The sequence below is a fragment of the Uranotaenia lowii genome, chromosome 2 (assembly GCF_029784155.1).
Source record: "Uranotaenia lowii strain MFRU-FL chromosome 2, ASM2978415v1, whole genome shotgun sequence".
Classification (NCBI taxonomy): domain Eukaryota; kingdom Metazoa; phylum Arthropoda; class Insecta; order Diptera; family Culicidae; genus Uranotaenia; species Uranotaenia lowii.
The window spans coordinates 132,833,246-132,849,791 of record NC_073692.1 but is presented as its reverse complement, the minus strand read 5'-3'; the positions used below and the strand labels follow the sequence as shown (position 1 = coordinate 132,849,791).

Genomic DNA, 16,546 nt, shown 5'->3' with positions numbered 1-16,546 from the left:
GAAAGAAGAGCCAAAAATTGCAAATTAAGTAAATGTCCAAGTTTCAAAGAGCCGCAATTCATTTTATCCTTACTACAAATAATGGTGATCGCTAAGATACATTGCATCCTGATGTTAACTCAGTTTTATTATCCTTTTTCACAACGCCACAGATTTTCGTTGTTTTATTGGCAAACGGAAGCGATTTTCTTTCTTCTGAATCAATACATTTTCATAACGAGTAAAGCTGAATAACGTTGGCGATTTACTATTGTGACCCGATAAAATTTATCATTTTAAACTTTGGTGCAATTCTTTGCTAACACGTATTCCCAGATAAAAAATTGACTTTCGATGTGTTCGGTTGAAATATTAAAAAGAAGCATTGAAAATTTTATATCATAAAAATACATACTACAAGATGTAAATTAATATAAAAAGACTATATGAGGGTTTGTCACTATTATTTTTTCTTCAAATTCTACAAATAAGCCTTTAAATTTTTTTGGTTTTGAACATCCGTTAAAATCTATTGAGGTTCATTTGTTTATTATGTGCATAAAACTATCATTTCAATAGATAAATATTTTCCGAGCCTTAGAATAAATAAACCAACAAATTTCAATTCATAAATGCTCATTTTACGGATTGAAAAAAATTAGTCAAAATTTGACAAAATTGATTAATCGGGCGCGAGATGTGGTCTATAAAATCTGGTTATAAAATTTCTTTAAATTTTTTTCATAACAAGCATTTCGATTCAGCTCTCTAGTTCTCATTTTTATTTCTGATAAAATAAAAAAAAAGGTTTCGAAAATTATATTTTTCGAAAACGAAAATTTAAGTTTAAATTCTCAATTCTGTGCAAAATCGTAACCCTTCCGAGTTTTTTTTCTCCATACTAATGAAATCTTAAAAATAATGTCTAAACCTTCGAGTCTCAAATGTATCATGGATTCAGATTGATCCTTCTGTCAAAGTTTATATGAACTCTAATCACAAATTCATATTTTTTTTTTAAATTAGTGATTTGGAATTGAATCTATATATTTTTTTCAAACAGATATTTAAATTTGTTGAATGAATTCTCAGTTTTCACTCAGTTCGAATTTGTAATGTTAAACATTATAGTAGTTTGATGGCGGTTCCCTGGCTGAAAATGTTTTTGAAACCATTTTTAATGATATAAGATTCGTTGTGTGAATTATTTATTCTAATTTTCAATATTTCAAAACAAAACAATTTTAAACAATCCAAAAATATTTTTAAAATACTTTTAATTCTTGACAGATTTGCTGTATTTCAGTGTATCTTGGATTTTTGATATCGTCAAGAATAGATTCAACCGATGATGTAGAAATATGCTGGGGTTCAATGAAAGTTTTGATAGCTATCTCGGATCTTCCATAACGATAATAAATCTTACATATTAATAGACATCTAACTTTGGCTTTGCTTCACTGTATTTATTTCATTTTTCAACGAACCGATTTTTTAAACTAAAATTTTAGTTTTTTTACGTTATTTTGATCATTACTTCATAGAACAAACCAAAACCAAATTTCTGATAAAGACTTAGAAATCAAAATCAACATCCATGACATTTTAAAAATAATTGCAGGAATTAGGTTTAAAATTTTTTTAAAGTAAAAGTTGTTGGAAGATATATTAAGGTTTATGGAAGAAAATGCTTACCAAATGAAATTTCTCCTTCAAATAAAACAAACACAATTTCATAATCTTAACAGTGAGGACTTTATTTGACGAATAAAAAAAGCTCAGTTTTTATCCGATTAAATCAGAAAACCAAATTCAACGGAATACTTCCCGTGCCAGCGAAGAAAAATTTGTCCAGGCTATATCAGATTTTTATGAAGAACGTTAACTGATTTCTAAATCTCAACTTGGTTGCAAACTTACAAGATACTGTTAATTTGTTCTATAGTAGTTTTTTGGTTTCTTTTTGAATCCTGGGAAATACTATCTGAACTACAGGAACTTATGTTGCGTCCGTTTACTCTAGAAAATTTCGAGGGTTTTCAAAATTTTCACACATTGAGCCGCAGTTATACACAAAAGAAGCATGCAAAACCCCCTCAAAAATTGAGTGTGTTTATGAAACAACTTCAACCGGTAATTCTCTGAACTAGATCAAAACAACCTGATGGAAGATATCGTAATCATTTTTTAATTGGATTTTTCTTTCACTACTTTAATATTTACCAACATCGTCAATTGGAGCTTTAGGAAAGCGCGAAAGTTATCAACAATTTGTAGATCAGTGTAAACCGGCCTTCTGCAGCGAGAAAAGAGTTTCATCCAGCAAAAAAAAAATTATAAAACCACTCAAAATAAGACTTTTTCTTTAAAAGTTTGATTGAAAAATTCGTATATAAGTTTATCCCAATGCACATTAGAATGCTTCTAGCATAAGGTTGCCAGAATGTTTTCAGCCCGTATCCGGGTCGGACAAATCCGGGATATTTTATTAGGAACTTGGCTAAATCCTGGCTTTGATTACAAATTTGTCGATCAAAAATCCGGGCAATGTCCGGGCAAATTTCTCCAGAACCCGAGAGGCTCTCAACAAAATCAAGAAAAAAAAATATAAAAAAGATTGGTCATTGAAACTTAACAGCAGATTTAAAATTGTATTTTAGGCCTCCACAAAACCTTTAATGAATATTTTTGTAAAACTTGCTTAAATAATTTTGTTTTGGACGCATAAATAAATAAATAAATTTATAGGTAACACTATTTCAGGGCTGGTAGCGGTTTGACAATGAAATAGTAGTGACTTTAGTTACCAAAATTTGAAAAAAGTGACCAAATAGTGACTTTGAGGACCGAAAAAAGTGACAAAATTGTGACTATGTAGAACGAAAAAAGTAACTTTGAAGTACAAAAAATGTGACCAAAAAGATTTTGAAGCAATTAAAATAGTCAGCCAAAGATAATTCTGTAGTTATCAAGTTTAATAAAGATGATTTTTTATCTGCAAAGTGTTAAATGTTCATTGGATTACAAATTTATTCCTTTTTGTATCATGAAAAACGAATATAAGTCTACGTCTTCGGTAATTCTTCGGCTTTTTGGCGAAGAAGCTAGTTATCAAAAGCGCTTTTTTCTTCTCTACGGTGTCTTGACTCTTGAACTTGGTCAGCAGCTCGTTTTTGTGAAGACTGCCGTTTCCTAACAGTCGAAACTTCCTCTAGCATCGCTTGAGCTAGCTCAACTTCTGCCATATTACGGTTTTGATGGCCTTTTTTAGTCGTGTGTTTGCTCCCAAAAACAATATAAAGAATATAAAAATATCAAAGTTATTCTATTTGGGTTGAATTCGTAAACTTAACAGAACATGCTTATCGGCAGTCCGTCTCTTCTCGTCCTCATCCTTTCGAAGGACTTTAGCTCTTCCTCCTTTTTTTCTATTAATGACTTCAAATCATTCATTTGAAGCTTACTCTTCTCTTCTTTCTCTGCGCGTGCGATTTCCTTCGGTTTTCTGATTGCTGGATTTTTCAGCATTCGGTTGTGTTCTTGTCATTTTTGCTGAAAACCCAGCAATCGGATTTCAAATTGCTGGACTTTCCAGCAACTGATCTAGTTTGCTGGAAAATCAGCAATCGAGTTGTCAAATTGGAGTCTGTTTGTTTTCGTACGCTGAAAAAGGTGAGAATTTATTTCACGAACTTTGAATAGATTAATCAATTATTCTTATTCTCCTCTATACTATAGCAACCATGGTCTGCAGACATCAAGTCAAGGGTGAGTTTTCATTGGATAGGTAGATATTTTATGAAAGATACTAATCAAAACTTTATTTCAGGTGGTCAACACTTTGGCACAAAGCTTCCGTCCCAGAGCAGAACCGGTGCTGCTATATTAAAAAAATGTATAATTTTGGAAATAAATACCACATAATTGAAAAAATGGAATAACTCTTATTTAATGGTCATTATAGGCACAGCCAGTATTCAACACTTAATTTCGAATTGAAACATAAATTTGATACCAAATACAGCCGAATGTTTTGTAAAAAATTGCTGGTTTCCAGCAATCTGGATTGCTGATTTCCAGCAATTTGATTTGCTGGAATACAGCACTAATGTTTGCTGGTTTTTCCAGCAATACAAATTGCTGGAAATGTTGCTGGAAAGTCAGCGGGACAAAAACCAGCAAAATTTTGCTGGTTTCCAGCAATACAAAATTTGCTGTGTAGGGATGGGCACGAGATGGGGTTTGTTTCCAAATGCCCTCAGGGCGCTTTTGATCTGCATCAGTGAATTTAAAGTTCTTTGGCACATTGATGACCTATCATCTGTGAGTATTCTTCTAGAGGTAGAAAATCCTCGCTCGACATCTGCATTACCGTGCGATACGGTCAATGCTAATGTGGCAATTTTCATTACCAAAGGATATTTCATTTCTCCGCCAGATGTCTTCATGATGAAGAATTGGTTTCAGTAACTTTCTATTCTGAGATTTTCAGTAGATTCCATTCGTCCATCAATAGATCCGTTTTAATATTTAGCGAAAGAGATTTTGCTATATGCTGTACATCATTTAAGCTGCGACTCGATTTTCGATTCGATGGGGCAAAACAGCGACAATGCTTTATAAAGCCATTTCGAATCCCTGATTTGGTCAGGACATGCTTGCAGGAAGCAATGTTATGTTTTCTAGCATTGCTCAAGAAATTAAGTCTTTGGACGTCATTTACTTTGTCCAGCTCCGCTGATATTTCGTTTCCAACAACGATGTTTTCAGATGAAAGAAGGTTCTCAACTTTATCAAAAATATCCTGTGGTAGTATCGCTGGTTACTATAGTACGGACTAGCCTGTCGAGTTCTGAATACATTAGGTGAATGAGTGGTTCTTCTCTCTGGAAGAAACCTATATAAAAACATCCATATATTAGGACCGACCCAAACATAGGGGAATTAAATGCGGATTTTCAAATCAATGTTCGCCTCATGTCAATATTAACACGCGCAATTCAAATTACTCTTTCATTGATTTATTTTCGGTGAAAAAAGTGACTTTAGGTGATAAAAGTGACCATTTTTCGAAAAATAGTGACTTTAGTGACCAAATGATGAAAAAAGTGACTTTTTAGTGACTGACCCAAAAAAAGTGACCAAGTCACTAAAAAGTGACTCGCTACCAGCCCTGCTATTTGTTTTTTTTTGTTCGATTTGGCAAATAAGGTAAATAAAACGGACAAAATCCGGGTTTTTTTCAATGAAATTCGGGCTACCGGACTTTACCCAAATTTTGTATCAAATATCCGGACAAACCCGGATATAACCGAGCAATCTGGCAAGCTTAATCTAGCATCTATAGAACTATTTAATCCAGTTGGTATAACAAACCTAATCAAACATCGCAACATAATTAAAACATTACAAGTTTCGTTGTGAAGAAAAATCTTCTCCGACTGTCTTCAAGGAACGATGCTTAAATATTTGATCCAAAAGTCATCCCTTTCGCCTCCTCTATCGTTCAAAAAAGCAGAATCCAAATTGGAAAGGTACTTAACAGCTCTAATTGCGTAAGTTGAACCAAAGCCTGATTTTTTTTTCGTACCAGCATGAACTTCTGAAGATCTTCCATAATGGCCCCACCAAATCGGCCAAAAAGAACAGTGATGGTGACGGTGTTGACTGTCTGTGGTCCCATTACGAATGTCTTTATCTCATAACCAGAACCGAAACGGCCGGCCATTCCCGTCCGCTTGATCGGTTGCTCCTTTCTAAAGTCGGTGTAAGATTTTGCAACAGTCTGTTACACAATAACAATAACAAAGCCGGAATGAGAGCAAACATCGCATGACTTATATGAATGTTCAGAGACGTCACTATTCCTGTGGGTTGAAGCCACGAATTTGCGAACGTTTCAAAGCTAAAAGTAAACAGTCCAGAATCGTTACGGATGGCGTCATTTACAGACGTTGGATAGCCAAGTCTCGAATTTTCCCTGGTGGGCAGCTGACGTCTCGTCTTTTTTTTGCCAGTTTAAACCAATTCTTAAAGGGAAAGCCGACCGGCAGGCTGGCTGACTTGGTGAGAGGCCTGTGATAAGGCTCACGAATTATTACGCCGTTCCGGTGCCTTTCGTGAGACAAAGTAATCACTTTTGTTTCCTCCATGAAAGGTAGAAGTATCTGGTTCCACGGTAGTTGTCTCAAGAAAAAGAGGAAAAGGCAATCACTATCTCAAAGCTGGTTTTTTTGGTGTAAAATACACCTATTTTTAAAAACATAAAAACATGGATTATCAGATTTTTGGAGACAATCCGAGGAAATGATTTAATTTTTTTATTGGTAAAATTCTTTAATTTCTTGTGACTAAACCAATTGCCAGCCAAAACATGGGTGCATTTTTGGCTACTAAAAAAGCCTCCATTACCGGTCTCGGAAAAGATACTGACACGCCATATCATAGTAACTAGAAGTCTTGACCGAATCTTAAGGGACAGCCAGGTAACAGGAGAAGCTACCGGCCTAATTGCAAATCGCCATCAACCGTGTAGGAAAGAAAGAAGGCAAGAAGGTAATCGATATGGCGGCTCGACTACATCATTCTACGGTTGACTTCCGCCGTTTTGATTTTGCGGGATTGGCCGGCACAAGTTGGTAAAACGTAAAACAAATCGACCAAACTCATTCGGTTGTGGAAGACCAATTTAAACCGCGATTTGTTTTTGGTTGGTTTTCGGAAAACGGAAACCGCAAATCAAAAACCGAGCTGAAGTTGCGCGGAATAATTGAAAAAAAAAAATCATGCTTTGTAAACTGTTGATCCAATTTCAGTATCGATAGTTGCTTTGCCAAAAGATGCGAATTTTCTCATCGAAATCCTGTTTCAGTTCCCAGAATCTGTCTTTTTAGACATTTTAAAACCGAACCTACGCTAAAGATTTCAATTTTTGAAAAAAAAAAACAAAGTAAATAATTTGTAATTGAATTTCTACATCCATTTAAATATAATCAGAGATGATGATCTCACAATTCAATTTTAATAGCCGACAATTCCGTTTTAAACTTCTCAAAGACAGTTACAGAAAACTAAACAGTATCGTTGCTCATCAAACCCGTTTTAGTCATCTGGACGATGATGAGTTCATAAGTCGCGTGAGTAATTTTCATTGTTTTTGTTGTTGTTGCCATAACTGATGACGGCATTTAATGGAATTGAAAACCTTGGCCATCGTCCGTCAGGAAAGCTTAACTTGATCCGGCGTCTCTTTTCCAGAGGCCAAAGTCAGAAGTTGAGAACAGTTTCAAGTCTAGGTCCATTAGATTTCCGCGGATTAAATTTGCAGATTGTTTGAGGTTTGTTTTGGTTCCAGTAAATATGTACATACTTCGCACACACGGAGGATTTACGAGCCATTGTGATTGTTTGCATTGAACTAGCCTCGTGTCAGGTAGCAGAACTAACTTAACTGAGACCATCTCGAATCAAGGTAAGAGCCGAGACTTGTGATAAATGAGGGTCTTGCGTAAATAAATGTTGCAACCACTTTACTTTTGATAAACGAGGGACTTGAATAAGGTTAACAAGATTCTCAAAAAAAAAAAAAACCTTCAAATTACCATTGTAAATTTAGGTTAAAAACTCGAAGTTTTGATATTAAAATATGTCAACATGTGTTGTAGAACCCGAAAAAAGCACTCTTAGCGAACTAACCAGTTAATAATACAAACTTCTTTTTTTAATATCCAAATTAAGTTTGAGTTCAAAACATAGTTCGATTCTATGAACTCAAAGTTAAGTTCCATTTTTCCTCCTTGCGAAGGTTCAAAACCGAGTTCGAACTGCGAACTCAAAACTAATCCCATTCGTGCCATTTTTGCCGAAACTAATTCCATTTATCTTTCGGCAAAGGAGCAAAACTGAGATCGATCTAATGAACTGAAAATTGAACCCTCTTTGTGTATGCTGAACTAAGCGAGTTCGGCTGCCGAACTGCATTTTGAGTAACGACGAATAAAGGCATGAAGATAGTTAAAATTGCAGTTGGGCTGTCGTACTTAGGTTTGAGTATGCCAGTCGTCAGAAATTTTGAAATTGTCCAGTCGAACCCAAAGTTGAGGGCTGCAACTGAAGTGCTGTTATGAACAAAAGAACTTAATTTTAAGTTTAAAAAAAGGAGCGTGTAGCATATTGCGGATTGCTTCGAACTAACGAAATTTAAGAAATTAGAAGCTAATGGTTAGAGAATTTCAAATTTCTTCCCCTGTCGTTTTTTAGACCTAAATATGCAACTGTTACGATGATAGAAACATTTCAAATCAATTTTTAAATTCAGATAATAACTTTAGATAAAATCAGGGAAATGCTTTCTGAGCTACTTTTTTGATAAGTGAAGCAGCATTTGGATGGAAATTCTTCTATTAGAAAATTAGAAGAAAAACTATTTGTTTTTTTCAAGAGTTTGGAACGTTCTTTTGAAATGAGCGTTGCGTTCACGGATTTTAGCTGCGATTGATAGTGATCGATCTTGGCTGAGATATATCTGACAGAAACCCACTTTTATTTTATTTTATAAATAACTAGCTGGTCCGGTGTGCTTTGCTTTACTGTTATTATAATCAATTAACTTTTATTATTATAAACTTAAATAATTTAAATTTTGATGGATTTGTACATAATTTAAAATTAAATTTCAATATGTTTCAGAAGCAACCACTTTTGAGCAAGTTTGCCGAAAAAAAATCTGTGTTTTTGCGAAAAAAAACTTCTGACTTTTTGCGATTTTACCCAGATATTCTGTAATGGAAACAGCAAAAATTTCTTTGAAAAGTCATGAAGAAATGAGTCTTTTCACATTTCATTTAAGAAAAATCAAATACCAATCTTAGCACGATTTCCAAATCAAAGTTAGAAACCCAAAATTAATGTTTTTTTTTTTTTTTTTTTTTTTTTTTTGTGGCGTTTAAATAGCTGTGAGAAGCTGACGCTGAAAAGGAAATGTGGGTAGGGGGGTCAGGGAAATAAAAGTTAGAAACCCAAAATTAATGTTGACATAAAATTTCTAAATTTGGAAATACATGCAAAAAATAAAAAAATCTGTGACCATTTCCGAAATTCAGTAATCTGTGACACAGATTCTGTGATGAAAATTTGCACAAAATACTGTGAAATTATAAGTTTTCTGTGATTTCGGCAACCTTGCTTATAAACAGCCAATTTAATTTCCAATTGCTGTACAAAGATGTATGATTTAAATTTTTGAAATGATTTCTGTTCCTTTTTTTAAAGCTTCATCTAAATTTTGATTTATCAATCATAGTTAAAAATTTAAACTTTTGTAAATTGGTAGGTATGCCAAAATTCATGATTCATTTGTATGTCATATCCTTTTCCCAGGGAAGGGGTCTCCATCGTTACAGAATTTTTACGCGCGAATACTCTTGTTATCATACCTCCTGATTATGTAATATATCATTCCTTTTGTTTGATTAATTTTTGAACAATACTAAACTTATATAAGAGCATCCCTTGCCATCTACGCCTTGGAAAAATGAAGGGGTTTTGAACAGTCGTAATAACCATTTATCGGAACGAATTACCTTCTCTTTCTTTCTTATCTACCCACTGAAGATGGACAAATAAAAAAATTAAATCAGAAACCATTATTGCACCCAAATATCCTTCCAAATTTAATTATATGGGAGATCTCCTCTCCTCTTCATATCTTATCGCCAGGGTTGCCAATTTTTTTTTCAAAATTCAGAGACATGAGAAATAAAAATAAGGATATATGTAACGAGCCTATAGTAAACAAAGAGACGAAATGTCACGATTGGAATTTTTGATTTTCTGTCAGTGTCATTCCAATCGAGCAAAACCAAGCAGTCTTAAAGGCAGTGCTACAGCAGGGTTGCAAGCTTATTATTTCAAAAGGGATCAGATTGCGCTTCTTTGTTTACTATAGTTTCTTTAGATATATGGTTTAACGGAAATTTCGGTCGAAGCAATCCACATTTCGAACTCCCCTAATGTCTTTAAAACTGTTCCGTCATTTCCGTTCAGTTTCCATCATATTAACAGAAATCAGGGATAATCAGGCTTATTTCCAAAAATTCTGGAAAACGGAGGCTTATCACATTGCCAGGAACCTTCAACCTTCATGTTTCTCGAGCTCAAATACGCTCCCAGGCCAAACTTTGTTCTATTTCCTTAAAAAAATTCCGGCACAGTAAAAGTACCTCCTTCTTCTTTTCTATATTCTTGTTGGAATGAGGGAAGGGTCTTTAAGAGCCAGTTCACTGGTGTTGGGAAAAAGTGGTAGAAATTTTGACATTTTGAAAATTTTACCATGCAAAAATGTTTTCAAGATCGTGGGGTGTTGTATTTTTTTACAACACTGTTTCTATTTCAGCCGTATGTGATAGAAATATTGCTATTTTTGCATCACAGCATGCGAAAATACAACACGTGTTGTAAAAAAACTAGAAGGCCACAGATTTTGAAAATGTTTTTGCATGGCAAAATTTTCAAAATATGCCGTAAGTGTCAAAATTTCTACCACTTTTTCCCAACACCATTGAACTTGCTCTAACAATAAAAAAAATTAATTTTTCTATCCCGTGCTGATTAGTTCTCGATGTTTGCTAAAATATGTATTGTAGTCCCCCTCCTTAACATTTTTCCGCTGAAACGAGGGAGGGGTCTCAAATCAGCTTTGAAAGATTTATCTTGCCCAAATATTTTTTCATGCCAAACTTGATTCCATTTGTTTGTTCTCGAGTAATGAAACAAACCTATGCGAGTCCCTCTTCTTCTCTCTATCCTCTCAATTGAAGGAGGGAGATGTCTTCATCCTTTTTATAACACCCGGATGCAACGTTAAAGAAGCCGTGTGAAGAACATCTCTCAGACTTAAGCTTTTTTTTGTCTGATTTAAGTTTTTTTTGGTCAAATTTAAGCATTAATCTCCAATGCTCTCAAGGCAAAAAAGCTTCAATCCAATTAAAACGAAGCTTGAAAACAAAATTTACTAAAACTATGCAAATAGATGTTGGTCACACGTTTAATAGAGTAATCGTGTAACGTTTCATACTCCTGTTAATAAATCTCTCTGCTACCAAATACCATCTCATGTCAAATTTGGTTTCATTTGCTCGATTCACTGGAAGCAGATGGGGGCCTTAAACCAACATAGAATGATTTCTTGAACCCAAGTAAGATCTTCCTATGCCAAACTTGGTTCCATACGATTAATTAGTTGGGCCTGAACAAATATCAGATTCTTCTTTTGTCACCACCTCTCCTTCGATTTTTCAGAAAATCCCGAAGGGGGAAATAAATAAAGGTTAAGGTATTTTATTGAAAAAATTGATAAAATCTTGTGTACAAATATATTGCATGCAAGCTTTTGTTCAACTCGACCCAATTTAGTGAAAATTTTGATTTTTTTTGTTACTATAGTGATGAAATTCAAAAAATGTAATCTTTTTGAAGCAAATGTCCTATGACATCCAAGAAAAGTACACTGAATAACAAAGTGTAAGTATTAGTAACTGAAGTATCGAATCGTAAAAACAAATTGATAAACTACTAAAATGAAATTGAAAATTTGAGCAAATAACCAATAGCAATTGGAAAACATACCAAATGCTTAATAAAGCAATCTTTTAAACCGTTATCAATGGAGTTTATAAAAAAACCAACATAACAATTCCAGCCCCACAGGACCGGGGCCTCCCCTGGAATTTCAATAAATTCCACCTCACACCACTACTCTGTTCAGTGAGCATATCACTGCCACACCGCGGTGATAATAGGGTAGTATGAATCAACCACCCTAAATGGTGGCTACGAGATACTACTATAATGTATAGTGCTCCATAGAGCCATAATAGCCGTCTATTTTTTTTTCTTATATTTAATCAACTGGATATAAGAAACTTCAAACAACCGGCGTACGACCGAATAAAAGAAGAAAAAAAATAATGGTAACAAAGTGAACAAAGTCAACAAAAAAAAAAAAACTGCCACAACCGAGAGCCCCACACACATGTTTGTCCGACCGAAAGCGGTGAACTGTGGCCGGGCGGGAGCCTGACTCGCGTGAATCGATCGGCCCCAGCGGTCAATATGGTGGTTTGGTGGCCTTCAAAACTGTTGTTATTTCTTTCGCTTCTGTTTGACCGTCTCTCTAGAGCTGGTATTCGCATTTATGAATCGCGGCGCGAAATCCACCAGAGCTCAGCTGATGATGATGATGGGTAAGACGTGGTTTTTTGAGCAATTTTAGAGTGGCTAACTCCTCTTCAATATGTGGTATATGGAAGATTGATATTGTTACGAACATGTGTGGTGTTGTGGGCCACGGTTTCTTGAGCATTGAACAGCATTGCATCTGGTTGATCTAGTTGTGCGCGGATTGCACAATTTAATGAAGAAAAAAAACAACAACGCTCTGGCTTGCTGGCTGACCACTGAACAGGTGTGGTTACCCACTGTTTTGGGTCTATACTGTTGAGCTTTTTGTTTTCTTTAAAGCGTGGGCGTGAATGAGATGGAAAAGGTAGATGACAAACGACCTTAAACTTCCGGTGTTATTTGTCTAGGTACCGTTTCTGTCTTGTTTCCCTCAATCTGGTTTCCGTTCCATATGGAAACGTTACCGTTTTGTGACCTTCCATGTAAACTATCGGCGATGAATGATTGATGATGTCATTACGTAGAATGAAAAAAACTTAAAAATAGTAATAAAATTATCGAAAATTATAATACCTTGGGTAACCAGAAACAATTTAATCAAAAAGAGGGATGTGATGTTTGGCTTTCTGCCAAATAATATTGTTGCTGGTCCAAATTTTGATGTTTTACTTGTTGGACTTGAGCAGAACTTCTCAGTCTGTTGTCGTTGTTGTTATTCCTTCAGCGGATAGATTCTTCCAGTACGTCTGGAGATGACGTTCTTTTCACAAAAATGACTCAGAGAATCTCGTCGTAAAAACGAGCGGGTGTAGTCACAGTAGTAGGCCTGGCCTAGACTACACCATCACAAAACGAGAATGCAAAACTGCTCAACAATTTTGCCTCGTTCGTCGTTCATCACACTGACATTGAATTTTTACTTCACGAGCAAGGGGCACTGAATTATTAAGTGGCCGTTCGCTGCTCACGGGGTTTTTCTTCCCATTTAGCTAAACCACTTTCGACTCTTGGTGATCCAGTGGACCATTCATAAGATTTCCACACACACAATATTCTCTCTTCCCACAAATAACACGCACGACGAACGAATATTCAATTTATTCCAAAACGGTCGTAGAACACAGATAACAAGGGCACGAATTTGTCTCTAAATTAAACTCTTCCGCAATGATGATTGAATCGAACAACACAAAAAAGTCCCGAGCAAATCGTCCGAACGCGTAATCACTCTCATGTTTTTTGCAAAACTAGTTCGTCCAGCGCACAGCTGCACACAACCACCGATAGGAGGGGTGTTGTTCGTTCAATCGGTTCAATCGACCAAACTACCATCAAAGCAGGCGTGTTGTTGTGTTTGTGGTTGCCGTGAAACGTCAAAGGCTGATGTCATGCTGAAGCAACTAGCAACGCGACCTACAACGCAACGTTCACACGACTAACCAGCTCTCATTTGATCTCCATGGAAATCGCGCAGACCTGTCATACTGGTTGCTTTGAGTAGCGCGACCAATCTGATGCCAATGTGTTTAGTAGCGCGACTAGTAGGAAATCCAATAGGAACATTGTTTTTTCTCGATTTGAAGCAGTGATTCCGGGTTTTAAGCACAATAGTACGAAGATCTGTCCGAACTTGTGATAATAAACTAAAAACTATCTTAATCGGCGAGAAAATTTTCATGAATTCTTAATTCCGGCAAAAAAAACAAGGAATTTTGTCGGTTCAAATTTCGGCATTCTTGCAATCCGGGTCGTGATTTGATGAGTTTTTGATGGCTCCGGAAAGAAAGGAGACGATTCAAAGCATTATCAGATGTAGAGAAGTGATGATTTGTAGGGAATTTCAAAGTGACAGGTCGCGCCAGCATGACATACCAATGCAACGCAACGCAATCTTATTGGAACGTTGCGTTGCGTTGCGTTGCTAGTTGCTTCAGCATGACATCAGCCAAATGGGCAGAAAAACTGACAGCTGTCAGTGCAGATGCAAAACGAAACGCGAAAGTAAAAACAGGAAAAAAATATAAGAAGTCGACATGCACTGGAGCTGATACCAGAACGAACAACTGCGCAAATGCTTGCCCCTTCGACGTAGGCAAGACCCAACTTCTTAAAAGCGAATATGAACAAACTTGTACTGCTACCTAGCGGTGAATAGCTCAAACTTACAGATATGGTTGAATACCGGCCGGTCTAAAAGGAATGTCGACTCTAAAGCGCCGGCTAGTTATGCAATTGCAGGGGCCGTATGTTTGTACCGTGTTTTGAATTAACAGTGGTCTTGGAAATTTGGTCGACGAATCAGTGGCAGAAATCTCGTAAAATTATTTACAAGTTGTTATTCGAGCGTATTAAAATTTAGAAAAAATGCATTTTAAAACACACAAGCTACGATAATTGAACATAAATTGTTGAAATTATTGGAATATGAGATTCATGTTCCGAATGATTGCCAAAACCAATTTTATACTTTTGATCATTGAAATTAAAAAAAAGGCTAATTATTTTATTGTCATAGGATTCAAAAAGTCATATACATAGAATTTAAAATAATACAATCAAATAAAATATTAATACGGTTAAAATACTATTAACGTGCTGTATATGTTTTGAGAACATATCATGAAACTCGCATGTTCAATTTGAACGAGTTAATTCATTTATTTAAGGAAAAAAAATTTCCTTACCCGATTTTTGATACCTAAAAATATATAAACAACTAAAGTTCAAAAACCTCACATAAAGTCTAGAAAGGAACAGGTCTATGACCTTTAAGTTTTAGATGTTTTCTATATAGAAACCCTATTTATTATGGAAAAATGTACTATGGAATTGAGAAAAAACATACATAGATAAGGTTACAGTTTCAGATTTACGTTACACAAGTCAAGAAAATTAACCTTTTTTGAAACTGATTCCGACTAATATTGGAATGCTGAATCCATATTTGCAAACTAGTTTTGTTTTTCTATCAGTAGAAGATTTTGATGATAAGCTTCGTTCAACGGTTGGTAAAACTCGGTTTCAACTGGTTTCTGTATACTGACCTGGGTTGCCAGGTGCCCAGATTTGTCTGTAAAACCAAGACTTTTGACCCTTCGTCCAGATATTGGTCAGACACAGATTTTGCCCAGATTTTTGCTGACAGTGCCCAGATTTTACAGACTTTCAAAATAGAGTGATGAAATCAATATTCATGTATCGGATTTGATCCGTAAATGCCAGATAGGACTGAAATGTCACTTGTATTCATTGGTATTCGACCAACCCACTCATTAAAAATATATTTTTTTAAATAAGATAGACATGGTAGGTGGTAGGAAACAGTGTTTGTTCTGTAGTTCAACTCGAAAATTACCCCGAATACCACAGAAAAGCAGCCCCCCCCCCCGCTCACACACATTGTCAAGTTTCTTGTTTTGTTTTGTATCAAATTTGTGATCTTCCTTATGTACAGACACGCACAGACTTTTGTTCAAAATTGCCCAGATTTTTCATCCTCAACACCTGGCATCCCTGATACTGACTATCCACGAGAGGGTTCAAACTTTGAAACCCCAAGCTCACATTTGTTTGAAACTTACCCGTTGCGATGCTTTCGTTTATTATTGTCAAGGGAAGCTTTCAAAAGTACTCACCTGAAATGGGGAAAAGATAAGAAAATATTAATAAACATAAATGTAAATATTAAATGGTAAAAAACGTCTATACTATGTCATAAACACTCAACCAAAGTCATGAAAAGTTCAACATTCTGATGTTGAATATGAAAACATATATTTTTTACAGCTCATAAAATTGATATTCATATGTTTGAGCTTTCCCGCTTTTTTATATTAACTTCAGCAAAAAGCAACCCTCAGGCAGCACGCCTCTTAATAAAAATTTAAAAGATCGATCTTGCAGAGATCGATTCTTTTGCTTCGATTTTTGAGGTGAATCTATCCTGGAGCCATTCTGCTGAATCGATCTTGAGAATCGATCTATTCCAGAAGATTGAACAATCGTATTACCAACATGAATAAATGCTATCGAGGAGACCTAAGTTGCCTTAGAAGGATTTTTTTTCTCCAAAAGCTTCTGGCGAAAACTGTTAAGGAGTGTTCATTTTATAAAACGGACACCTAGACACCGGACGATAAAAAGTTGACGTTTAACCCAAATTTGATGAAACTGGTTTCATCGTGTATAAAAGTTTGTTGACAAAGAATTGACAATTTTTTTTTGAACGAATTGATAAAGAAACCCGCGTTTTTATAATTCAAAAGTACTGCTCAGATGGACTATCGTGTAAAAATATTGCAAAGCTTGTGAAACGATCGAAGTCTTCGGTTTATCAAATCATCAGGAAGTTTGGAGAGCACCATACCATGAAGATTTGCCAAGATCC

The 16,546-nt window shown here is 35.4% G+C and overlaps 1 protein-coding gene across 3 annotated transcripts in view; it reads right to left on the bottom strand.

The window, feature by feature from the left end:
- The window catches only part of LOC129749478 (trafficking kinesin-binding protein milt-like), a 311,591-nt gene that overhangs the window by 123,495 nt on the left and 171,550 nt on the right, over positions 1 to 16,546 (bottom strand). Inside the window, exon 1 of one of the 3 annotated variants that reach the window (XM_055744457.1) lies at positions 12,733 to 13,423. The exons of the other annotated variants lie outside the window; for them this stretch is intronic. The gene's annotated coding sequence lies outside the window, so the exon portion shown is untranslated. Of the gene's footprint in view, positions 1 to 12,732; positions 13,424 to 16,546 lie in introns of those variants that run through there. 3 annotated transcript variants of the gene reach the window in all.